General features: G+C 41.9%; 1 pseudogene; it reads right to left on the bottom strand.

Moving 5' to 3' along the window:
* Nucleotides 1-1,017: 1,017 nt before the first annotated feature.
* Nucleotides 1,018-2,408, bottom strand: LOC101602292 (annotated as a pseudogene).
* Between the last annotated feature and the right edge of the window lie 24,139 nt (nt 2,409-26,547).

Here is a 26,547-nt window from a genome sequence, read left to right as displayed (position 1 = left end):
CAATTTCCCTCCATGTTCATCCAACCCTTTGTATTCTGTCCCTTTAATTGCCTCCCTAGTTATACCCACCTCTAATCCCTCCCTGCCTTTTCTCTTTTCAAACCTTATTTTAACTTCCTTACCAGTATTACTGAAGCTTACTACAACTTCTACATAAACCAAACTATTCCATGTTAGGATCTGCATATAAGCAAGATCATGGGACATATTTCTTCTAAGCCTATGTAACCTCACTTAGTAGAACTTTTTCAGGATCCTTCTATTTTCTTTTTCTTTTCTTTTTTTTGGGGGGGGGGGTTTGAGGTAGGGTCTCACTCTAGCCCAGGCTGACCTGGAATTCACACTGGAGTCTCAGGGTGGCCTCGAACTCATGGCAATCCTCCTACCTCTGCCTCCCAAGTGCTGGAATTAAAGGCATCCGCCGCCATGCCCAGCTTCCTTCTATTTTCTTACCAATATCATAATTTCTTTTTTCTTACTGGTGAGTAAAACTCTATATTGTATATGTACCATATTGCCATTATCTAATCAGCAGTAGATCAGCACCTTGGCTGATTGTATTTCCTAGCTATTGTGACTACAGTAGCAACAAGCATGGCCAAACAGGTGTCTCTATGGGAAAGACTATTTTGGCTATTTGTCCATAAATTACACAACTAGGTAAAACAGTAGATGTAGTTTGATTTTTAGGAACTTTCATACTGATTTCCCCAGTTCCTGAAGAAGTTTTCACTCCTACCAACAGTGGATGAGGGTTCATCATTTTCTGCAGAATTTCCAGCATTTATTGATACTTGGAAGTCTTTAAAATAAGTTATTTCTCCCTACCTTCCTCCCTTTCTTTTTCTTTTTTTTCTTTTTTTTTTTTTTTTGGCCAACAAAGTGCTTTAATAGTTATAAAGTGTCTAATTTTCTTGCTGAAATAAGCTGATTCCTAGGTTTATCTGCAGTTGACACCAGATACCCAGAACCCCTGGAAGCTGGTGTGGATTAAGGCTGGGTGTCCACGGAGATGTCTCAGAAGATGATCTTCAGGGATGGCTTTTCCTCCTCCAGGGCCCTAAGCTGATCTTCCACCTTCTCTGACCAGTATATGTCATACAGGACTAGCTGCTGTAGGACACAGCTGGGTTTCCTAAGGTTCTCCATCAGCTTCAAGATTCCCAATCCTCCATGGAGTTGTTGCTGAGGTCTAGCTCCTGCAGGGTATGGTTGACCAGCAGGACCCTGGCAAGACTGCTGCAGCCAGCATCAGTCATGTCACAGTCCCCCAGACACAGCACATGTAGCACTGTGCCCAGCTGGCTCAGAGCTTCACAAAGCTCCTGCACACCCGAGTCACCCAGTGGGTTGCTACTCATCTGTAGTTCAAGCAGAGACCGGTTCTGGGCCAGCAAGGAGTGGAAGTGGGAGCAGCAGGCAAGTGTGAGGCTGCAAGTCTTGACCCACAGTAACTCCAGCTGTCAGCCAGGCTCTAGCAGGCTCTCACATAGCAACCAGGCACCCTCATCCCCCAGCTCATTGCTGGTCAGGCTCAGCTCCTTCAGGTTCGACTTGGATCTGAGGACACGGCACAGGTCCCTGCAGCCTTCAGCAGTGATGTTGCACTCCCCAAGCCACAGGATCTTGAACTTGCAGCTGGGGCTCAGCAGCCAGGGCACAGTGCAGTGATGCCTGCATTGCCTAGCTTGTTGCTGCCCAGGCCCAGCTCTCGAAGTGAGGCCTTGGAAGCAATGACATCACACAGATCCCTGCAGTTGGCTGATGTGATACCACAGTTTTCTAGCTTAAGTGTCTCCAGCTGGCAGGCAGAGTTTTTCAGGCCCTGGCACAATGCTTGGACACCAGCCTCATGGAAGTCATTGTTGCTCAACACCAGCTCCTTAAAGTTGGGTTTGGCCTTCAGCACAGAGGCCAGGGGCTCACAACTGGTGACTGTGAGATTACAGTACTCAAGCTGAAGTTTCTCCAGGTGGCACTGGCGCTCCAGGAGTCCTTCACAAAGCAGCTGCAGGCCTGCATCCCCCAGGGGGTTGTCGTTGAGATACAATTCATGCAGGGTGGGCAAGGAGCACAGCAACCGGGCAGGACACCACAGCCAGCCTCCATCAGGCAACAGTTCTGGAGGCTCAGTTTCTGGATCTTGCAGGTAGAGTTCTACAGGCCCTGGAGCACCAGGTGCACACCACCATCACCCAGCTCATTGGTGCGCAGGCTGAGCTCTGTTAGGACAGGGTTGGCCTGGACTGCCTAGCTGATGTCCTTGCACCACCCCTCGGTGAGGCCACAGTCATCCAGCCTGACCACTTGGTATTATTGCTGTATCTGGGGGAGGAGCTCCATCCACCTGGCATCACTCACCTGCTCACACTGGATGTCAAGACTCATGGTGGATGCAGGGTGCTGTCTCAAGATGGCCGGTAGACAAGGAGCGTGAAGGCTTCAGACTGCAGTGGGTGGGGGGCAGCCCTTTCTTTTTTTTTTTTTTTTAAAGTTTTTATTAGCATTTTCCATGATTATTAAAAAAATCCCATGGTAATTCCCTCCCTCCCCACCCCCCACGCTTTCCGCTTTGAAATTCCATTCTCCATCATATTACCTCCCCATCACAATCATTGTACTTACATATATACAATATCAACCTATTAAATACCCTCCTCCCTTCCTTTCTCTTCCCTTTATATCTCCTTTTTAACTTACTGGCCTCTGCTACTAAGTATTTTCATTCTCATGCAGAAGCCCAATCATCTGTAGCTAGGATCCACATATGAGAGAGAACATGTGGTGCTTGGCTTTCTGGGCCTGGGTTACCTCACTTAGTATAATACTTTCCAGGTCCCTCCATTTTTCTGCAAATTTCATAACTTCATTTTTCTTTACTGCTGAGTAGAACTCCATTGTATAAATGTGCCACATCTTCATTATCCACTCATCAGTTGAGGGACATCTAGGCTGGTTCCATTTCCCAGCTATTATAAATTGAGCAGCAATAAACATGGTTGAGCACGTACTTCTAAGGAAATGAGATGAGTCCTTTGGATATATGCCTAGGAGTGCTATAGCTGGGTCATATGGTAGATCAATCTCTAGCTGTTTTAGGAACCTCCACACTGTTTTCCACAATGGCTGGACCAGATTGCATTCCCACCAGCAGTGTAGAAGGGTTCCTTTTTTTCCACATCCCCACCAACATTAATGATCATTTGTTTTCATGATGGTGGCCAATCTGACAGGAGTGAGATGAAATCTCAATGTAGTTTTAATCTGCATTTGCCTGATGACTAGTGACGTAGAACACTTTTTTAGCTGCTTATATGCCATTCATATTTCTACCTTTGAGAATGCTCTATTTAGATCCCTAGCCCATTTTTTGATTGGCTTGTTTGATTCCTTACTATTTCACTTTTTGAGTTCTTTGTATATCCTAGATATTAATCCTCTATCAGATATATAGCTGGCGAAGATATTTTCCCATTCGGTAGGTTGCCTCTTTGCTTTTTTCACTGTGTCCTTTGCAGTGCAAAATCTTTGTAATTTCACTAGGTCCCAGTGGTTAATCTGTGGTTTTAAAGCCTGAGCAATTGGGGTTGTATTCAGAAAGTCTTTGCCAAGACCAATATGTTGAAGGGTTTCCCCTACTTTTTCCTCTAGCAGTTTCAGAGTTTCTGGTCTGATGTTAAGGTCTTTAATCCATTTGGACTTAATTCTTGTGCATGGCGAGAGAGAAGAATCTATTTTCATCCTTCTGCAGAGATATATCCAGTTTTCAAAACACCATTTGCTGAAGAGGCTGTCTCTTCTCCATGAGTGTTTATGGCATTTTTATCGAAGATCAGGTGGCTATAGCTACTTGGGCTTACATCTGGGTCCTCTATTCAGTTCCACTGATCTACATGTCTGTTTTTGTGCCAGTACCATGCTGTTTTTGTTACTATGGCTCTGTAGTATAGGTTAAAATCAGGTATGGTGATACCACCAGCCTCATTTTTGTTGCTCAGTATTATTTTAGATATTCGAGGTTTTTTGTGATTCCAAATGAATTTTTGGATTGTTTTTTCTATTTCCATGAAGAAAGCCTTTGGAATTTTGATAGGGATTGCATTAAATGTGTAGATTGCTTTAGGTAGGATTGCCATTTTCACAATATTGATTCTTCCAATCCAGGAACAAGGGATGTTTCTCCACTTTCTAGTGTCTTCTGCAATTTCTCGTTTGAGAGTTTTAAAGTTCTCATTGTAGAGATTCTTTACTTCCTTGGTTAGGTTTATTCCAAGGTTGTTGTTTTTTTTTTTTTTTTTTTTTTGATGCAATTGTGAATGGGAGTGATTCTCTGATTTCATCCTCTGTGTGTTTTTGTTAGCATATATGAAGGCTACAGATTTCTGTGTATTTATTTTGTATCCTGCTACATTGCTGTAGGTTTTGATCAGGTCTAACAGCTTGCTAGTAGTCTTTAGGGTCTTTTATGTATAGAATCATGTCATCTGCAAATAATGTTAACTTGAGCTCTTCCTTTCCAATTTGTATCCCTTTTATGTGTGTCTCTTGCCTTATTGCTATGGCTAAGACTTCCAAAAATATATTAAATAAAAGAAGGGACAGTGGACACCCTTGTCTTGTTCCTGATTTAAGTGGAAAGACTTCCAGTTTTTCCCCATTTAGTAACATATTGGCTGTAGGCTTGTCATAAATAGCTTTTATTATATTGAGATATGTTCCTTCTATTCCCAGTCTCTGTAGCACTTTTATCATGAAGGGATGTTGGATTTTGTCAAATGCTTTCTCTGCGTCTAATGAGATTATCATATGATTTTTGTCCTTCAACCCATTTATGTAATGTATTACATTTATAGATTTGTGTATGTTGAACCATCCCAGCATCTCTGGGATACAGCCTACTTGGTCAGGGTGAATGATCTTTTTGATATACTCTTGTATTCTGTTTGCCAATGTTTTGTTGAGAATTTTTGCATCAATGTTCATGAGGGAGATTGGCCTGTAATTTTCTTTTTTTGTTCTATCTTTGCCTGGTTTTGGTATCAGGGTGATGCTGGCTTCATAGAAGGAGTTCGGTAGAATCCCTTCATTTTCTTTTTCCTGGAAAAGCTTAAGAAGCAATGATGTTAGCTCTTCCTTAAAAGTCTGGTGAGGGCTGGAGAGATGGCTTAGCAGTTAAGCACTCGCCTGTGAAGCCTAAGGACCCCGGTTCGAGGCTCGGTTCCCCAGGTCCCACGTTAGCCAGATGCACAAGGGGGCGCACGTGTCTGGAGTTCGTTTGCAGAGGTTGGAAGCCCTGGCGCGCCCATTCTCTCTCTCTCCCTCTATCTGTCTTTCTCTCTGTCTCTGTCACTCTCAAATAAATAAATAACTAAATAATAAAAAAATTAAAAAAAATTTAAAAAAAAAGTCTGGTGAAATTCAGCAGTGAATCCATCCGGACCTGGGCTTTTTTTAGTTGGGAGATTATTGATAACTGTTTGGATCTCCATGTTTGTTATAGGTCTATTTAAGTGATTAATCTCATTTTGATTTAATTTATGTAGGTCATATAGATCAAGGAAATCATCCATTTTTTTTCAGATTTTCATACTTTGTGGAGTATATGCTTTTATAGTATGTCCGTATAATTTTTTGAATTTCTCTGGAATCTGTTGTGATGTTACCTTGTTCATCTCTGATTTTATTAATTTGTGTCTCTTCTCTCTTTCTTTTGGTCAGATTTGCTAAGGGTTTATAAATCTTGTTTATCCTTTCAAAGAACCAAGTCTTTGTTTCATTAATTCTTTGGATTGTTCTTTTTGTTTCTATCTCATTAATTTCTGCCCTAATCTTTATTATCTTCCCATCTACTGACTTTTGGTTTGCCTTGTTCTTCTTTTTCCAAGGCTTAAGGCGAAGCATTAGGTCAATTCCTTGCGACCTTTCTAATTTCTTAATATAGGTACTTAAGGCTATAAATTTACCTCTTAGAACTGCCTTCACTGTGTCCAAGAGATTTTGGTATGTTGTGTTCTCATTATCATTTGACTCTATAAATTTTGTGATTTCCTTTTTGATTTCTTCATTGACCCATTCATCATTTAGTAGTGTATTGTTTAGTTTCCATGATTTTGTGTATGCTCTATAGCCTTTCTTGCTACTGATTTGTAGTTTAATTCCATTGTGGTCAGATAGAATGCAAGGAATTATTTCAATTTTCCTGAATTTGTTAAGATTTGCTTTGTGTCCTAATATATGGTGTATTTTAGAGAATGTTCCATGTGCTGCTGAAAAGAATGTATATTCTGCAGCCTTTGGATGAAATGTTCTGTATATGTCTGTTAAGTCCATTCCTTCTATGACCTCATTTAGTCCAGATGCCTCTCTGTTTATTTTTTCCTGGGATGATCTGTCAATTGGTGAGAGTGGGGTGTTAAAGTCACCCACTACCACTGTGTTTGGTGTTATCTGTGACCTTAGTTCTAATAGTGTTTGTTTGATGATTTTGGGAGCCCCCATGTTAGGTGCATATATGTTTAGGATTATAAAGTCGTCCTGTTGGAGTGTCCCCTTAATCAATATAAAGTGACCTTCCTTATCTTTCTTGACTAATGTTGGACTGACGTCTACCTTGTCAGATGTTTGGATAGCAACCCCTGCTTTTTTTCTAGGCCCATTTGCTTGAAACACCATCTTCCAACCTTTCACCCTAAGGTAATGTCTATCCTTTGTAGAAAGGTGAGTTTCTTGGATACAACAAATTGTAGTATCCTGCTTTTTAACCCAGTCTGTAAACGTATGTCTTTTTGTTGGGGCATTGAGGCCGTTGATATTAAGAGATATTATTGAAAGGTGTGTATTTATATTTGCCTTTTTTTTGTATGTGGTTCCGGTTCTACCTGTGCTGTTTTAACAAGTATTTGAGTATTGCTTGTTTTTTCTAGGTTCCTTATATGTGTGCTTATCCTTTTCTTCAGCATGGAGGATTCTATCAAGTATTTTCTGTAGAGCTGGTTTTGTCTTCAAATACTCCTTTAACCTGCTTTTGTCATGGAATGTCCTTATTTCTCCGTCTATTTGAATGGATAACATTGCAGGATAAAGTAGCCCTGGTTGACAGTTATCTTTCAGAACTTGGAATATGTCACTCCAAGCCCTTCTTGGTTTAAAAGTTTGTGTTGAATAATCTGCTCTAATCCTGACGGGCTTACTTTTGTAGGTAACTTGATTTTTCTCTCTAACTGCTTTCAATATTTTTTCTTTGGTGTGTGTATTTGGAAGTTTGATTATAATATGGTGAGGAGAGGTTCTTTCCATGTTTTGTCTGGCTGGGGTTCTAAAGGCTTCCTGTATCTGTATTGGCACCTCTTTCCCAATTTGGGGGAAATTTTCTTCTATGATTTTGTTGAAGACACCTACTATGCCTTTGGAGTGGAATTCTTCTCCTTCTACTATGCCCTGAATTCTAATATTTGATCTTTTCATAGTGTCCAGAATATTTTGAAATTCCCACTCATACTTTTCTATAAGTTTGTCTTTCTCTTTGTTGGACTGTATTAGATCTGCCACCTGGTCTTCTAGCTTAGATATTCTATCCTCTCCTTCATCCATTCCACTGGTGAGATTTTCTACAGAGTTTTTTTAGTTCATTAACTGTGTTCTTCATTGCTAGTAATTCTGACTGGTTTTTCTTTATTATTTCTATTTCCTTATTTATGTGTTGTATTGCCTTCTTTATTTCATGAAATTGGTGTCCTGCATCTTCTTTGATTCGTTTGATTTCCTCTTTAAGTTCCTCTTTGACTCCTTTGATTTGTTTTCTGACTTCTTTGAGCATATTTACAATCATTCTTTTGAAATCTTTCTCAGGCATTTCCTCTAACTCGTTCTCACTGGAGGTCATTTCTCATGCATTAATAGTTTTAGGTGGATTTATATTGTCTTGCTTTTTAGTGTTTCTTGTGTTATAATGTATATATTTTTGCATCTTGGATATAGTTAATGCTTGGATTTTCTAGCTATCTGGGTATTCTTAGCTGTATCAATTGGTTTGATGTTATATATTTTCAGGGTAGGAGCTTGAGGTGTTAGATATGGCTCTTAAGACTCTGAGAGTATCTTCAAAGGTGCTCCTAGGGGTTGAGTTTCCCTGCTATGAGGGTATTCAAGTAGGCTGAGTGTAATAAAATACAGGTAGATTCTAAAAGTTAACAAAACACTGTGCCCTTTCAGTCAAAAACAGCCCCAAGTATGTATGCCAGAGTAGTTATTATAACAACCAGATCCTCTGTCAACATAGAGGTTAGGATTTCTGGTCTGTTGAGGGATCCAAGTCAGCTTGTGACCAAGTCAGACCCTTCCCTGTTGCAAACCCCTTGGATGAGTTTGGTCTCAGTCAAGTTGCTGCCTGGGTCGTCCGGCTCCTGTTGTGATTTCTGGAGCTGGGCACTTGCTTTTCCTGTGGGGCAAGCCAAACGTGGCAACTGTGGCCCTGCAGATCAGCTCCTCCACTGGGTCTGTCAGCAGCTGAAGCTTCTGCCACTCCTCAGTCTGCTGCTGCTTGGGCCACTGTTACCGGTGCCAGAGCCGCTGATGTTGCTGCCGAACTCTGCTTCTGCTTGGGTCAGGTTGGCGTGGCTGGTCCCGGGACCTCTGCTCTGTTCGCCAGAGCTGGGCTAAGGCGGTGGGGGAGGGGAGGGAGCCGCAGCTGCTCCGGTTCTCTCGCTGTTCCACACGTTCTTCTACCTCGCGGTCTGCTCCTCCGTTGCTCGCTGCCACTCTCCCTTCACGTTTCCTGAGTTGCGGAGAGCGCCGGTGTGAGGGGAAGCACCCGCACCTGGCTTTTCTTGCAACTGGAGCCGAGCCTGGCAGCTTTGGTGCGCCACCGCCGCCATGGTTGGCGGAGCTGCCACAGCTGCTTTTGCCTGCCTGTGCGAGCTCTGGATGCTCTAGATCTCTCCTATTTCTCTGCTGCTGCTTCAATTTCCTATACATCTCACATTTCAGTAAAAGTGCATATTTTGCTGAGTTTTTTTGATCTTTTATCCCCCCAGGCTGCTTCGGTATATTTGGTGTGGTACCTACGCCGCCATCTTAACTGAAAGTCCCCTTTCTTTCTTAATTTCTTTCTTTCTCTTTCCTTTCTCTCTCTCTCTCTCTCTCTCTCTGTCTCTCTCTCTCTCTCTTTCTTTCTTTTTAGGTAGAGTCTTACTATCTGGAATTAACTATGTAATTACAGGGTGGTCCCAAACTCATGGCAAACCTCCTACTTCTGCCTCTTGAGTGCTGAGTTTAAATGTGTGAGCCACCACACCCAGCTTCATTTTAAGTTTTTCTTCAATATACCTACTTAATTATTCCATTTTTGTTTGACTTTCATAATTTTATTTCAAATTCATTCCTGCATATGATCATATCCCTTTTGAGTACATTTTTAAAAATATGTTTTGTCATTTTTATTTCTTTATTGGAGAGTGACAGAGAGAGAGGGAAAGAAAGAGACAGATAGAAAGGGTGCGCCAGGGCTTCCAGCCACTGCAAACGAACTCCATATGCGTGCATCCCCTTGTGCATCTGGCTAACATGGGTCCTGGAGAATCGAGCCTCGAACTGGGGTCCTTAGGCTTCACAGGCAAGTGCTTAACCGCTAAGCCATCTCTCCAGCCCTTGAGTACATTTGTTTTTTCACCATTCACTACGTTCTTTTTCTTGATTCTCATTCATGTTATTCAGTTCTTCTTAATCCTCCTCTATTTTATTCATCTTTATTTTTTTTCTTTTTGATTTTTCGAGGTGTGGTCTCACTCTGGCTCAGGCTGACCTAGAATTCAGTATGGAGTCTCAGGGCGGCCTCGAACTCTCGGCAATCCTCCTACCTCTGCCTCCTGAGTGCTGGGATTAAAGGCGTGTGCCACCACACCCGGCTTCATCTTTCCATTGAGGTATATTTGCTGTTTCTCTTTCATTTCACCCATCCATTTTTCATGGCTTCATTAAAATTGTTATGTACCCTTAATATAATTGACTTTTTGGAGTCTTTGGCATTTTTTGTAAGGAGTTATTCAATTATTTATCTTTTATATTTATTTGATGGGAAGGTAGAAAATCAACACACCAGGGTTCAAGCCACTGGAAACAAACTCTAGAAGCATACACCACTTTATCCATGTGGTGTATTTGGGTCCTAATGAATTGAACCTGGGTCCTTAGGTTTCACAGACAAGTGCCTTAACTGCTAAGCCACTTTGCAAGCCCATCTAACTAGGTTTATTTTTAATTTTTTTTATTAACGAGTTTTGTATTCAGCAAGTACAGTCAGTTTGGTACCATTATTAGGCTCATCTGTGATCTACCCCCTCCCCTTGACCCCTCCTTGTTGAGGTATATGGGTCATGCATTGTGGAGTTAGCCCACAGTTATGGGTAGGACAAATGTCTCTGCATATCATGACCCAACCTGTGGCTCTTACAGTCTATCCACCCCCTCTTCTGCAAAATTTCCTTGTGCCATGTTAGGTTCATTTTTGGTCTGCTTCAGTGAAGAGGTGTTGGGGGCCTCCAGGTCTCTGGCTCTCTAAGTTGGTAGGAGTTGATTTTTCTCTGGGGGGATCTCCTTCACCCTTGTGCTAGTACCTGGTTCACCAGGAAAACAGCACCCTTGCTTGTTTTGCCAATTTTTCTTAGTTTCAGCCAGGGCCCTTTTGAGGTATGATGGGGTGGCTGTCTCCTTAGGATCTACATCTATCTGAAAAAAGAGAAACAGATTCTCCAACAGAGAGTAAGTTAGCACAAGGGCAAATGAGATCACCATTATTTTGTTTTATAGAGAATTTAATAGGTGTAGGCCCTCTGGTAGCCAATGATTGATGGTAGCTTGATAATGGAAAGCGGGCTTATGTTTGGGTATGGTTCTGACTTGTTTCCCAGCTCCAGCTACGGGTCCCATACCACTGAGGGGATCAGTTAGCCGAATCAAGAGCACTTGGTTACCCACCATGGCTGTGTGCCACTATTGCACTTGTGTGAGCATCACAACAGGTTATTTGCTGCTAAATAGGTTAAACCATGAGTTGCTTGGACAGCTATTGGTCATTTTCACCCAGTCGCCCATGTAGCACCTTCTAGCACTAGATGGCCTGGTTGCCTGGGGACTGACTCTCTTCCAGCTTCCAGCCATGCCATTCCATTTTATATAAGGTGTTTTCTGTAGTACAGTCTTACCACTAACCTTTGGTTGGTCATCAAGTACTCTGACAGAAATCTGTCTTTCTTTTAGGAAACCTTGTAGGTCTCTCTGATAAAAAGCTCATTGTGAACGATAGCCACATGCTGGTACTGGGAGTTACAGGTCAGTGCCCATTAAGAAAAGGAAATAAAAGATAACTAATATACAAGAGTTAGAGAGAACAGAGAGAGAGAGAGAGAGAGGGAGAGAGAGAGAGAGAGAGAGGGAATGGGGGAAGGGAAATGGAGGAGGGGAAGTTTTAGGAGATTAAGGTACATCTTCATCATATCCTCTCCAGTGTCCTGTGGTTCAGATATTCCCTCTCAGGCCTGATGACGGTACAGCCATTTGGTCTTCCTTTTAGGAAGTAGAATTTTATGGTACCACTGCCATTTGGGTCTAAATTAGAAAACTCGCAAATATTTTGTCCCATTCTGTGGGTAATCTATTGCCTTTGCTTTCTCAATGCTTGTCTGTAAAGAAACACTTCAGTTTCATGTGACTCCATTGGTTGAGTGACTGTTTAAGATCGTGAGCTACTGGGGTTTTGTTCAGAAAGTCCTTTTCCATTCCTATATCATGGAAAGTGCTTCCTAAATTTTCTTCCAGTAGTAGTCGAGTTTTTTATATTGAGGTCTTGATCCATTTGGACTTGAGTGTAGTGCATGGTGAAATGTGGAGATCAAGTTTCAGTTTCCTGCATATGGTTATACAGTTTTTCCAGCACCATTTGTGGAAGATGCTGTCATTTTCTCAGCCTTTATTGCTAGGCCCTTTGTCGAATATCAAGGAGCTATAGTTGCTTGACTCAGAGTCTGGGTCCTCAAGTGTATTCCTTTGGTCTATACTCCTATTTTTAGGTCAGAACCATGCTGTTTTTTATTACTATGGCTCTGTAATATAGCTTTAGATCAGGTATGGTGATGCCTCCAGATCTATTTCTTTTGCCGAGGATATGTTTGGATATGTGAGGCCTTCTGCCTTTCCAGATGAAACTTTAGATCATTTATCTATCCTTGTGAAGAACAGTGTAGGGATTTTAACTGGAATTGCCATATTGTGATGGTAGATGTGTGTTGGTGTTTCCATGGGCTTTGAAGTTTTTTGTGCCTACTCTGAGTTTGGTTATTGTGATCTGATTCTAGTAGGCATCTGAGTTTGATTATTTGTTTCTTCTCTGTGTAAAATTTCCTGAGATACTATCTGTAGTTTTGGTTTTGTGTTCATATAATTGAAAGTTGAGTTTTGTCATGGAAAGTTTTTCTTTCACCATCTATTATGAGCGATACTTTTGCTAGGTAGAGTAGTTTGTGTTAGAAGCCATTGGTTCTTAGACTTTGCAGTATTTCATTCCAGGTCCTTCTAGCTATCAGGGTTTCCATTGAGAACTCTGGAGTAATTCTGATGGGGTTACATTTGAAAGAGGTGTGCTGTTATTAGCTGCTGCTTTCAGGATTTTCTCTTTGGTGTCAATGTTTAGAGTCTTAATGACAATATGTCTTGGAGAGTTTCTCCTTGGTCCAGTCTATTTGGAGTTCTGTTTGCTTCTTGTATCTTGATGGGCCTTTCTTTTTAAAGACTGGGGAAGTTTTCTTCGATTATTTTGTTAAATGAGTTCTCCATGCCTTTGATCTGAATTTCTTCTCCTTCTGGTATTCTAATGTTCCTGATATTAGGATATTTAAGTGTATCACACAATTCCCTCATGTTCTGTTTACAGGAACTTTTGAACTTACTGAAAATTTTGAACTCTCGAACTGTTTCTTCCATCTTGTCTTCCAGACCAGAGTTCCTATCCTCCACATGGCTGACTCTATTCTTGAGAGCTTCTAGAGAGTTTTGGACTTGTTTAAATAGGTTTGCATTTTCTACTACTTTCCTATGTATAATTTCCATCCCTCTGTCAAGCTCTCTTTCCACATCATTTTCTGATTTTCTTGACAATTCCTGGAATTCATCCTTCCATTTTTTTAAGTCTTCAGTTAGCATGGCCAGCTGATTTTTGAGGTCTTTTTCACAATCTCTCAAATCTCTTAACTGCCTTTGAACTCCTTCCATTTTCTTATCTACTAGGTCTAGTCTATTGATGGCAGCATCCACACAATTATTGGTCCTTTTCTGCTTTTCTGCGGGTTCTACCAGTAGCTTGGTCAGGGTTGCATTGCTAACAGCTTCATTTTGGTGTTCTGATCCTAATGACTCTTCTATGTTTTGAGTAGAGATGTTCATTGTAGGACAGGGTGATCTAACTGGATTTTCTTGCATTTGATTTTTAATGTTTGTTATAGGTCTATTTAAGTGATTGATCTCATTTTGATTTAATTTAGGGAGGTCATATAAATCAAGGAAATCATCCATTTCTTTCAGATTTTCATACTTTGTGGGGTATATGCTTTTATAGTATGTCCCTATGATTGTTTGAATTTCTCTGGACTCTGTTGTGATGTTATCTTTTGCATCTCTTTGTGTCTCCTCTCTTTGTTTTTGTCAGATTTGCGAAGAGTTTGTCAATCTTGATTATCCTTTCAAAGAACCAACTCTTTGTTTCATTAATTCTTTGGATTGTTTTTTTGTTTGTTTGTTTGTTTCTATTTCATTAATTTCTTCCCTAATCTTTGTTATTTCTTCCCGTCTACAGATTTTTGGTTTGCCTTGTTCTTTTTCCAAGGCTTTAAGGTGAAGCATTAGTTCGTTTACTTGCGACCTTTCTAATTTCTTAATATAGGCACTTAAGGCTATAAACTTACCTCTTAGAGCTGCCTTCATTGTGTCCCATAGATTTTGATATGTTGTGCTCTCATTATCATTTGACTCTATAAATTTTTTGATTTCCTTTTTGATTTCTTCATTGACCCATTCATCATTTAGTAGTATATTGGTTAGTTTCCATGATTTTGTGTATGCTCTTAGCCTTTCTTGCTGTTGATTTGTAGTTTAATTCCATTGTGGTCAGATAGAATGCAAGGAATTATTTCAATTTTCCTGAATTTGTTAAGATTTGCTTTGTGTCCTAATATATGGTGTATTTTAGAGAATGTTCCATGTGCTGCTGAAAAGAATGTATATTCTGCAGCCTTTGGATGAAATGTCCTGTATATGTCTGTTAGGTCCCTTCCTTCTATGACCTCATTTAGTCCAGATGCCTCTCTGTTTATTTTTTCCCAAGATGACGTGTCAATTGGTGAGAGTGGGGTGTTAAAGTCACCCACCACCACTGTGTTTGGTGTTATCTGTGACCTTAGTTCTAATAGTGTTTGTTTGATGAATTTGGGAGCCCCCATGTTAGGTGCATATATGTTTAGGATTGTAATGTCCTCCTGTTGGAGTGTGCCCTTAATCAATATAAAGTGACCTTCCTTATCTTTCTTGACTAACGTTGGACTGAAGTCTACCTTGTCAGATATTTGGATAGCAACCCCTGCTTGTTTTCTAGGCCCATTTGCTTGAAACACTGTCTTCCAACCTTTCACCCTAAGATAATGTCTATCCTTTGTAGAAAGGTGAGTTTCTTCGAGATAACAAACTGTAGGATCCTGCTTTTTAACCCAGTCTGCAAACCTATGTCTTTTCGTTGGGGCATTGAGGCCATTGATATTAAGATATATTATTGAAAGGTGTGTATTTATGTTTGCCATTTTTGTGTGTGTGTGGTTCCAGTTATACCTTTGCTTTCTTATGTAACTAGTATTTGAGTATTGCTTGTTTTCTCCAGGTTTCTTATATGTGTGCATTTCCTTTTCTTCAGCATGGAGGATCCTATAAAGTATTTTGTGTAGAGCTGGTTTTGTCTTCAAATACTCCTTTAATCTGCTTTTGTCATGGAATGTCCTTATTTCTCCGTCTATTTGAATGGATAACTTTGCAGGATAAAGTAACCTTGGTTGACAGTTGTTATCTTTCACAACTTGAAATACATCACTCCAAGCCCTGCTGGCTTTTAAAGTTTGTGTTGAATAATCTGATGTAATACTGATGGGCTTACCTTTGTAGGTATCATGATTTTTCTCTCTAACTGCTTTCAATATTTTTTCCTTGGTTTGTTTGTTTGGTAGTTTGATTATAATATGACAAGGAGAGGTTCTTTCCAGGTTTTGTCTGTCTGGGGTTCTAAAGGCTTCCTGTATCTGCATTGACACTTCTTCCCAAATTGGGGGTAATTTTCTTCTATGATTTTGTTGAAGACACCTACTATGCCTTTGGAGTGGAATTCTTCTCCTGCTACTATGCCCTGAATTCTTATATTTGATCTTTTCATAGTGTTCCGAATATCTTGAAATTCCCACTCATACTTTTTTATAAGTTTGTCTTCCTCTTTGTTGGACTGTATTAGATCTGCCACCTGGTCTTCTAGCTTAGATATTCTGTCCTCACCTTCATCCATTCTATTGTTGAGATTTTCTACAGAGTTTTTTTTATTTCGTTAACTATGTTCTTCATTGCTAGTAATTCTGATTTTTTTTAATCATTTCTATTTCCTTATTTATGTCTTGTATTGCCTTCTTTATTTCATGAAGTTGGTGTCCTGCGTCTTCTTTGATTTCCTCTTTGATTCCTTTGATTTCCTCTTCTATTCCTTTGATTCCTCTTTGATTCTTTTGATTTGTTCTTTGACCTCTTTGAACATATTTACGATCATTCTTTTGAGATCTTTCTCAGGCATTTCCTCTAACTTGTTCTCACTGGCGATCATTTCTGATGCATTAATACTGTTAGGTGGATTTGTATTGTCTTGCTTTTTAGTGTTTCTTGTGTTATAATGTATAAATTTTTGCATCTTGGATTAAGTAATGCTTAGATTTTCTAGCTACCTAGGTATTCTTAGCTGTATCAATTGATTTGATGTTATATATCTTCAGGATAGGAGCTTAAGGTGTTAGGTGTGGATCTTGAGGCTCTCAGAGTATCTACAAAGGTGTTCCTAGGGGTTGAGTTTCCCTGCTATGGGAGTATTCAAGTAGGCTGAGTGGAATAAAATACAGGTAGACTCTAAAGTTTAACTAAACACTGTACACATTCAATCAAAAACAGCACTGAATATTTATGCAAGAGTAGTTATTATAACAACCCGATCCTCTAGCAACAAAGAGAAAGATTTCTGGTCTGTTGAGGGATCCAAGTCAGCTTGTGACCAAGTTAGACCCTTCCCTTGTGCAATCAATCCCAGTTTCCTTTTTGGATGATTTTGGTCTCAGTCAAGTTGCTGGCTGGGTCATTGGCTGCTGTTCTGATTTCTGGCGCTGGGCTTTTCCTGTTGGGCAAACCAAGCCTGGCAACTGTGGCCCTGCAGATCGGCACCCCCGCTGCTGGAACCACCACTGCTGCTAAAGCTGCCACTGCTGGTTGTGTCACCTCTGCTGGGTCCACTGCTGCTGCTGCTGCTTTAGCTGCCACTGCTGGATCCTCTGCTGCTGCTGTTGGATCTGCGATTGCTGCCTCTGAAGCTGCTGCTGCTGGATCTGCCACTGCTACTTCTACTGGATCTGCCACTGCTGGGGCCACTGCTGCTGGTGCCAGAGCCACTGATGTTGCTGCGGGACTTTGCTCCTGCTTGGGTCCTGCTGTTCGCTCAAGTTGGTGTGGCCAGGTCCCGGGACCACTGTTCTGTTCAGTGGAGCTGGGCACAGGCAGAAGGGGAGGGGAGGGAGCCGCAGCTACTCTGGTTCTCTCGCTGTTCCACGTGTTCTTCTACCTCATGGTCTGCTCCTCCATTGTTCAATGCTGCTCTCCCTTCATGTTTCTTGAGTTGTGGAGAGCACTGGTGTGAATGGAAGCTCCTCTCACCTGGCTTTTCCTGTGGCTGAAGCTGAGCCTGGAGGCTTTCCCATGAGATGCTGCCGCAATGGTTGGTGGACCTGCTGGGGCCGCTTTTGCTAACCTGTGCAGGCTCTGGATCTCTTCTACTTCTCCGTTGCCATTTCAATTTCCTGTACACCTCACTTTTTAGTAAAAGTGTGTATTTTGCTGATTTTTTTTTTTTTTTTGGTCTTTTTTCCCCCTAGGCTGCTTTGGAGTGGTACCTAAGCCGCCATCTTAACCGGAAGTGTCCCTGATTTTTATGTTATTTCTTTTGTGCTGTGGTCTGCTCATAACAGTGTATTGGCCCATAGGTGGGTGGATCAGCCTAGGCTCAAGCACAATGGGAATCTGAGGTAGCCTGAGACAGTTGCCAAGCAGCCTGGGCTTTGGCTCTCATTTGCCAAAGCCACCTGATATACTGCCTGGCCAGGGTACCAAAATTTCCTGAGGTCACAAGCAGTAATGCGCCAAAGCTGCCTGTACTCCTGCTAGGTGGGACACTGAGGAACCAAGCACTGAATCAGCCCAAACACTGGTGGGGGAACACTGGGACCTGGAAACAGTCTGTGCTCTCCTGCAACAGGCAATGGTGGCTGGCTGGCATGGCAGACAGGTTGGGGATGGCACCTGAGCTGGCACAAGCAACAGACACAGTCCGAGCTTGTGTGGCAGTTGCTGTGGGCCTGGGCTTGCTGAACATGGGGCGGCCAGAGCAGTAAGTGAGCAAGTTGGCAGAGCTGTATAAGCTTCCACATTCAAGGATCAATTGGCGCAGTGGCACTGTGGGTTTGGTGGCTACTTGGGGGGAGGTGTGGGCTACCTGCCTGTGTCGGAATCAGCGATTCCCTGTTTTTGCCCCTCTGTGCCCTCCCACTGGGAATCTATTGGAGATTGCTCTCCCCTAAAAGACCCAGTGAACCCTTAATATCTTACCTTTCTTTCCCCGGGGTCAGCAGGGCAGCTAGGCAGTCACTATCTTGGCCGTAAATCCTGAGCAGAGTAATCTAACTAGGGTTTATTGGAGTATTCCACTATGGGATTAGGCATTCCTGTTGGGCATATCTTACCTTGGTTTCTTGTGTTATTTGTTTCACACTGGTGTTTGCCCATCCACAGATAGTTCTTTGTCTTGCTGACAATGCAGTAACTACAACTCCTGCAGAGCCCATATTGCTTGGCTTGGTGTGTCTTGATTCCTGTGAGTATGGGCTGGTGATCAGTCACATGTTTGGGATATGCACACTGAAACGTGAGCAGACTTTTAAAAAAAGTATGCAGTCTCCATGCAGGTCCAGACTGGGGAAAGTGACTGGCTTTGGATTCCCTATATAGGGCCAAGCCCTTGTGGATGTCAGAAAATGAAGTCAGTGCCTCATGGGCCTGATTTCCTGTCTTAGTGTTCACAGGTTGGGGTTGTACACATGAGACTGAGTATGCACATAAGGAGTTTTGTGCAATTTCCTGCACCCTGGGTCACCTTGTCAGTGCCCTGAACTGGTGACTGCTGTCATCTCCAGTGTCCCTATAAGGGTGGCACAGGATTGTAGGTATGGGGTGAGGTCAGTGCCCAATTTGACTCATTCCCAACCAGCATGTATTTGGGACAGTGTTGTACCCCAGGGCATAGGCAGGGAGCAGGGGAGCACTCACCTGGTCCCTGCGTATCCTGATTAGTGGCCAGGGTTAAGGAATGTGGCTGGTGAGTGTGAGCAGCTCTGATGTCTCTTCTCTCACATCACAGACAGGCAGGACGGATAGTGAGGTATATATCAAATGGGCTGTATGCTGCTTGTGAACTTGCATTGTGGTTCATTAGTTGTAAAATTGCTTTTATGTTTCATGAGTTCCTATTAGTCACTTGTCTTCTTTCCTGGGCAACTGGGGTCCTATTCAGGCAATCCTTCTCTACAGCTGCATCTGGAAGTATTTTCATTACTTTTTCTTATATATGTTTATGGGATTCAGGTCTTACATTCAGGTCTTTGATCCATTTGAAGTCTGTGATCCCTCTTGCTTCATCATGGATTGCCCCAACCAAATTTGAACATATGTTCCTTCAGGGTTTGTCTGACTATGCCTTTCCCCAGGCCTGGTCTGGTTTGCCCTTCCCATCTCCCCTTGTCTCTCTTGGTCTTGCTATTTGCCTTGCCTTGAATTGTATCTGGCCCTAAATCACAATCCACTGTGCATGACCTGTCCTTGCCTTCCTGTTGCCTTCTTCCTGCTCTGCCTTGCCTTCCTCATCATCTTCCCTTCTACCTGACCTGTGCTGACATTCCCCATTGCCTGTCCTGGCTTGCCATGTGCCTGGACTGCTCTTGAGTCTTCACCCTGGCCTGGCCTGGCCTTATTTTCTCCATTGTTGTGAATTCCACATTGGTCTTACCTCTAACTTATCCTAGCTTTTCAACCACTCCTTCCCCCTACTCCCAACATGGCCTTCTTTTCCCCTTGCCTTGGTGAACTAGTGTTACCATACCCTTCTCTTCTACTAACTGGCTTCTGGCCTGGCCTGCCTTGGCTTCTCTTCCATTTTGCCTACCTGGCCTTCCTTTACCCCTGGACTGACATTTGGCCTGACCTTGCCTTCCTCCCTTCCTTGCCTGACCATACCTTCCCCTGCTTGGCCTCATCTTGTCTTCCCCAGCCCTAGCTTGCCTTCTCTTACTCTCCCTTAGGCCTGTACTGCCTTACCCTTGCCTTCTCTCTAGACTTCATTCCCTAAGCCTTCCATGTTGCATGGTCTTGGGACCTGTATTTCTGTGCCTTATCTCAAGTATAGTCTTGTCTGGCCTTGTCTTCTCCTGAATGGATTTACCTTCCGCCTTTTCTTTTCTCATCTGGCTTGCTATCATGTCCCTTCATCTTTGCACTTGCCCATCCTTCTCCTTTGTCTGACTATGCCTTCCTCCTGTCTTTCTTGGGCCACCTTCCACCTGCCTTTGCTTTCCCTCTGGCTTGACTTAGCCTTGGTTCCCCCTGTCCTGGCCTGGATTCTCCCTTGCCTTTCTGTTGGTCTGGCTTTTTTTTTTTTTTTTAATCTTGTTTTTAATTTTCTCCTTCCTTGTCTAGTTTCTTGCCTACCTTCCCCCTTGCCTGTTCTTGTTTGGCCTTCTTTCTCCCTTGCCATGTCCGTCATTGCTTTGTGCCCTTTGATTGCATTTTACCTGTCCTGGTCTCACATTCTCAGGTCCTAGACTGACCTGATTTTGACCCTTACCTGGCACTCTCTACTTCCTGGCCTTTGCTGGCTGGAGCTTGCCTGATGTCCTTTGCTGTCTACTTTGTCTAGTCTGTCCTTTCCTTCCCATGGCCTGGCCTGGCATGCTGCTCACACTGCCTGAGCCTGGCCTTGCCTGTTTCTTTGATCCCTCCTTTGCCAGTCCTAGAATTCCTTCCTTGTGCCTGGTTTGGCCCATCCTTCTCCCTTTCATGGTCTGGGGTTGTTTTCCCCTTCTGCCGTCCCTAGACTTGGCCAGTTCTCACTTTTGTTTTACCTGGTATCTGCCTTTGCTATGAGTTAGCTTTTCTGTGACCATGGCTTCTTACTTCCTGTCTAGTGATTTTGTATCTCAATACATGGTTGAATTTTCTTAGCTTTTATTTATTTTTTCTTTAGATATGGTGTCACTGTAGCCTAGGCTGTCCTGTAACTCACTCTGTCACCCAGGCTGGGCCCAAACAGTGATTCTCCTGCCTCACCCTGCATAGTACTAGGTTTAAAGGTGAAAGGCTGTGGCCTGGCTAATAACTGACATTACCTCCTTCTTTCCAGGACATGAATTATTGTCCCTGCTCAAAGCTATGTATCCCTCTGCACCTGACCTTTCAGAGGCTGTCTCTGCAATTGGACGGAGTGATGGGAGTAGAATGGGGGTTGGCCAAGGGGCATTTCTGCCAGAGGGAAGGTGCACACCATATACACATAGTGAAGAAAGCAGGGGGATCCTTGCACCCCACATTCCACACATCAGAGGTTTCTGTCTTTAGAAACAGAAGTGGCAGCCCTTGCGTTTCCCAGATGTCAGGGAGCCTCAGCACTACTTGTTTCCTGGGGCATTGGGCAATGTGGGTGGGGAGTGGCGTGGCTGCCTAGATAAGGAGACTGAGATAGTCCGAAGCCTACCCTCACCCCTCAACAGAATACAGAATAACACTTGAGAATGTGACCTAAGGACAGTTTAGTTGCTCCTCACAGGTAAGTACTGTAGATGAACATGGTGCCCAATGCTGGTGAGGTCACACTCCACCCTTGCTATCTGTCTTCCAGCACATTCCCCCATGTGTTCAGCATTCACAAAAGTTTTCTGTGAAGCAGGTCTCCAGCTACAGAGCATGTCCAGTTGGAACAGTTGTAGAGGTCACCTCCTGAGTCCTGATAATCTGGCCTGTTCTTGCATAGACCAAGACGAGTGGTAATTTTTTGTAAACCTAAGACTACTAAGTACAATCTTTTCAGGTTCTGATGATCCATTTCTTTGTCAGATCTTGTCTATGTAAGCTTTCCAGAGGTCTGCAGAGGAATCAGATTTAGTAGCATGCAATTTGAATTCCTATAACCATTAATAATTGTGAACATCTGTGTTTCATTTTGCATTTCTGAGGGAGTATTTTGAGGTTTATCAGGAGTTTGTTTAGTGGTCATAGGTTCTCTTTCCCTGAATGCCATCTGCCCTTTCCCATCACTTGCATTTGCTTGGATTTGTCTTGCCTTATTGTGGTTGTTCTTCATAGATATTAATTCTGTGGGTAGCAGATGACTTCCCTAAGAGTGTTGAGGGTATTCCTTTGGGGAAGAGTGGTCTATACAACTCCCAAAATCACTATTGCTTTATAAAAGTGTTGCATGAGTGGGAGATTAATTCTACTTGTGACTTTACAGGTGTTTGATCCTTATTGCTTTTTTTCAAACTGCCTACACTGGTTCTGCTTTACTCCCTGCGTTCATTTGGCCTGGCTAGACATGGCCTTACTCCACTGCATATATGGCTGTGCTCTTCCCTAACCTTGTTCCTCTTGTGTTTCACCTAGCCTTGTCTTCCTCTAGGTCTGCATTTCTGGCCCCCTTGCCTTCTTCCTGGCTGTGTTTTCACTTACATGAGGAAGCCTCCCATCTTGTCTGGCCTTGTCCCTCCCTTATCTTTCTGCTGAACCTGAGCTTCAGATTACATCTAGATATTTATGCATGCTGGAAAATTGAACCTAAGCTGCAAGTTTTATAAGCAAGTGCCTTTCATTTCCCCAGCCTCTGTTTGCTTGAAGCAGGGTCTTCATCTGTAGGTTAAGTTGACATGTAACTCATGGTGTAGGCTAGACTAGCCTCACAGCTGCAGGAATATTCACTGCCCAGTCTCCTGTGTCATGGGTTTACAAGCTTGATCTAACATGCCCCATTTACTCTATCTCTTTTGGCCCTTTGTCCATAGGAAGATAAACTTGACATTGTCACTTGATATAAAACTTATTTAATCTTCTCTGTATCTTGGAGGCATGTAGCAATGCCCACCATCACTTTTGGTTGTGATCTTGCTGGGAAAGCGTCTGGATGGCACATTGTAACATGTCGGGATACTGCCAAGTTAATCCTGTTCAGTGCAGGACAATCAAGATCAAAGAATTATGGAGGCCTAAATATGAGCACTAATGTGACTGAGAAGAGCCAATAGCAATTTTAAAATCAGCTTATGTGAGTTAGTGGGGGAAAAAAAGCCAAAACAACTGTTGAAAAATTGTTAGAAAATTTGTCAGAATACAAACTAGCGTGAGGTAAATTGTGTGAATGTCTGAATATTTTGCACATTGTTAATCATTTGAATTCCATGTAGTAAAAGTCTTAGAATCAGAGTCCTCCAACCTACCATTTTGTTGACATTAATTTACATTTTAATTCTACTTTCCTTGTATTTATTCTATGTGTGTTTTATAACTTGTAGTTTTAAACAGTTAGATATTTAAAAGTTTCCCCCTTCTTATTTTCCCTTTAAGCATAGGGAGCCATAAGAGCTATTACAAAGAATTATGGATACCAAAGAACTTTTTTGTGTTCTGACACTAAATACATTCATACAATTTTTTTCTTTTCCTTAGCCTGCCTGCTACAGTTTTTTTTTTTGTTTATTTATCTACTTATTTTTTATTTTTATTTATTTGAGAGGCTGAAAAAGACAGATAAAGAGAAAGAATAGGCAATCCAGGATTTTCAACCACTGCAAACAAATTCCAGAACCATGTGACACCTCGTACATCTGGATGCATGCTACATGTGTTTTTGAGTATCCACTCATTCATCTTTAAGTCTACTTAGTATTTCTTTAAAGGTGAGTGATATTTCATTTTTAGGATAACTCATAGTTATGAAAAATAGTGTGTTCATTTTTTCATAAAAAGATTTTTGCATGATGGAAAGAAATGACCGCAGTGTTCAGTACTGCAACATATGTATCACACCTTCGAAGGTTCAGGGCCTAATGCGGAAGAGGTGGCAAAAGGAATTTAAGAGCCAAAGGAAGGGCAGGACTCCATACAACATGCTCCCGCCAGACACAAAATGGCCTGGATATCCATGGCCTCACAGTGCCTGATACTACCTGCATAAGACCATCATAAGATGAAGAAAAGATCAAGACATCAAAAGTAAAAAAGAAACTGATTGAGATGGGGAGGGGGTATGAGGGAGAATGGAGCTTCAATGGGGTAAGTGGGGGGAGGGAGGGTATCACCATGGGGTATTTTTTATAATCATGGAAGTTGTTAATAAAAAAATTTAAAGAAATATTTTTTTTCTTTGAAAATTAAAAATGTTATCTTCATTCTCATTCTGAAAGATCTCATGAATTTTCTTAAAAAGCCATGACTTGCCAGGCATGGTGGTGAATGCCTTTAATCCCAGCACTTGGAAGGCAAGGTAGGAGGATCACCATGAGTTCAAGGCCACCCTGAGAATACAGAGTGAATTCCAGGTCAGCCTGAGCTAGTGTGAAACCCTACCTTGAAAAACCAAAAAACCAAACAAACAACAACAATAAAAGTCATGACTTAACAGAGGTGAAATCAAATGGAATCATGTGATTATTTACTCAGGAACTGTGCTCATTCAGTTTTGCTTTAGGAGTACCATATAAATCATCACCCATCCACATCTTTTTGAGACTAGTTCTTCATTTGCACTAGAGCTCACCAACTCACCAAGTAGTAGGTTGGCTAGCCAGTGACTACCAGAGATCCTCCTGTCTTCTCATACCTGTGTATTACACAAAAGCTTTTCTTCTGCCTTGCTACGCACTTGCAGCCAGCTCTGGCCTCATATTTTTCTATTGTTTATAATTCATTTTATGTATTTATTTATTAGCATGAAAGAATTCTGCAGAACAATCAGAACCCAGGTAAGATTTTATATATTTCAAAAAATCATACATTAGCTAATTATGGAATATCTAAATAAGAAACAAACATGACTCCTGGGAAGATGGCAAGAAAAAGAATCTGATATTAGATTTCTAGGTCCTATGTGAAATTTTGATCCATGTGGTTTATGCCTGTAAACCCAGCACTGGATTCACAAATAAGCGAGTACTTGGGGCAGAGTGGCTAACTTGTTCAGCTGAGCTGGTGAGCCTAGTCTGGGAACAGTGTGAAACCTTATTATAAAAAAGGTAGAGAACAGTGGAATATCATCCCTGAAACTAACCAGGGCCTCCAAGTTCTCATGAATACACAACACACTTTTGTGTCCTTAAACATTAGTTAACTTTCATGCCCACACATCATACACTAAATCATATGCAGTCAAATATTCACTCACACAAAAAGGCCCAAAGTGAGGTCAGGGGAAGAGATTGAGTAAAGGAAAGGTGGAAGGAGGGCTAATCAAAATCTAAGAGGATATAAATAAACCATATAGAATCCTCTAGTTTTGGACAATGGAACACTCAGGAGCTAGAAAATTTTCAGTGCAAGGGATGGGATTCCTTCCAGTGAGTTGTTGGCCCAGGGATGTCCCTGATGCCCCCAAAACATTACAGGCCAATGCCAAGGCCCTTGGTTTCCCACCAGGAATAGATGGTAAGACCCTATTGCTTAAGACTCCACATACTTGGGCTGCAAGTCCACTTAGAAATCCTGCTGGAACTGAGCTGATAACGTCCTCCATGTAGACCAGCTTACAGAAAGCTGGAAGAAGCCATTCTAATGCAGTTCAATGGGAGAATGAGATACCACCAGTGAAGATACTCAACAATGGACACTGCAAGCCTTATAATTGGCCAGCCAGGCCAAGTGAGCCAACTGGTGCAATAGTGGTATGTCTATCATGGTGGAAGTCAACTGCTCTCCAATTGAACTGGAAGCCTGCTCCATGGGAGAAATACATCCCTAGTACTGAAAACTTACAACAAGGCTAATCATGAGCCCCAGGGGTGTAACATCTGCTGATGTCTGGATAAATGTATATACTATGCCTATCAAACTGCCCAATAAGCACTTTTCTTAATATCCATTCTCCTTTTTTTAAAATTTATTTATTTATTTATTTGAGAATGACAGACAGAGAGAGAAAGACAGTAGAGGGAGAGAGAGAGAATGGGCGTGCCAGGGCTTCCAGCCTCTGCAAACAAACTCCAGATGCATGCGCCCCCTTTTGCATCTTGCTAACGTGGGACCTGGGGAACCGAGCCTCAAACGGGGGTCCTTAGGCTTCACAGGCAAGTGCTTAACAGCTAAGCCATCTCTCCAGCCCAATATCCATACTCTTATATTAATGCTACTCTCACTTTGGGTAGAGAATCTTCTCTTTTCAGATGGCAGATACCTTGCAATTAATGTCATGGGGTGGTATTCATCATGTTATATGTATATTATATATTATATATATTATATATTATATATTATATTATTATTATATATATTATATATATATATATATATATATATATATATATATATATATATATATATATATATAATATATATATATATTATATATACATATACAGCTACATGCAGTGTAGCTTTTTCCAGCTTTCAGTTGCCTGGTCTATAGCGGAAAGGTTTTCAGCTCAGCACCACCATGATTTTTCAGTGATCTTCCCATGCATGTGAAGTTTTCAGAAATAGGGTCTTACCATCTGTTACTCCTGGGAGAACAAGGGCCTTGGAAAAAGCCTGTAGTATTTTGAAGGCAGCAGGGACCTCCCTGACCAACAACACACTGGAAGGTATCCCATCCAGGCACTGAAAATTTTCTACTAGCAATCTATGGCTTGTGGATGTGCTGTTATCCAAAGAAGTAGGCTTTCATATGTCTTATTTAGAATATCTTGAAATTTCAATGACACTCCCGTCCTTCTCTTACTCAATCTCCTCTCCTGACCTCACTTAGGCCATTCCACTCCCTGCAATCTGTTCTTCTACTTACATATATACAATATCATTCCCTAAATCATTTCTTCTCCTCTCTCCCTTATAACCTTTTCCCAGATTAGTGGCCTCTGCTACCAATTTTTTTGGTGCTAGCTCAAACACAAGACATTTGTAGGTAGAATAGACATGAAA

The sequence above is a fragment of the Jaculus jaculus genome, unplaced genomic scaffold, assembly GCF_020740685.1.
Source record: "Jaculus jaculus isolate mJacJac1 unplaced genomic scaffold, mJacJac1.mat.Y.cur mat_scaffold_50_1_766167_arrow_ctg1, whole genome shotgun sequence".
Taxonomy (NCBI): Eukaryota; Metazoa; Chordata; class Mammalia; order Rodentia; family Dipodidae; genus Jaculus; species Jaculus jaculus.
Note: the sequence above shows the minus strand (reverse complement) of the source record. Positions and strands in the feature narration are given on the sequence as shown.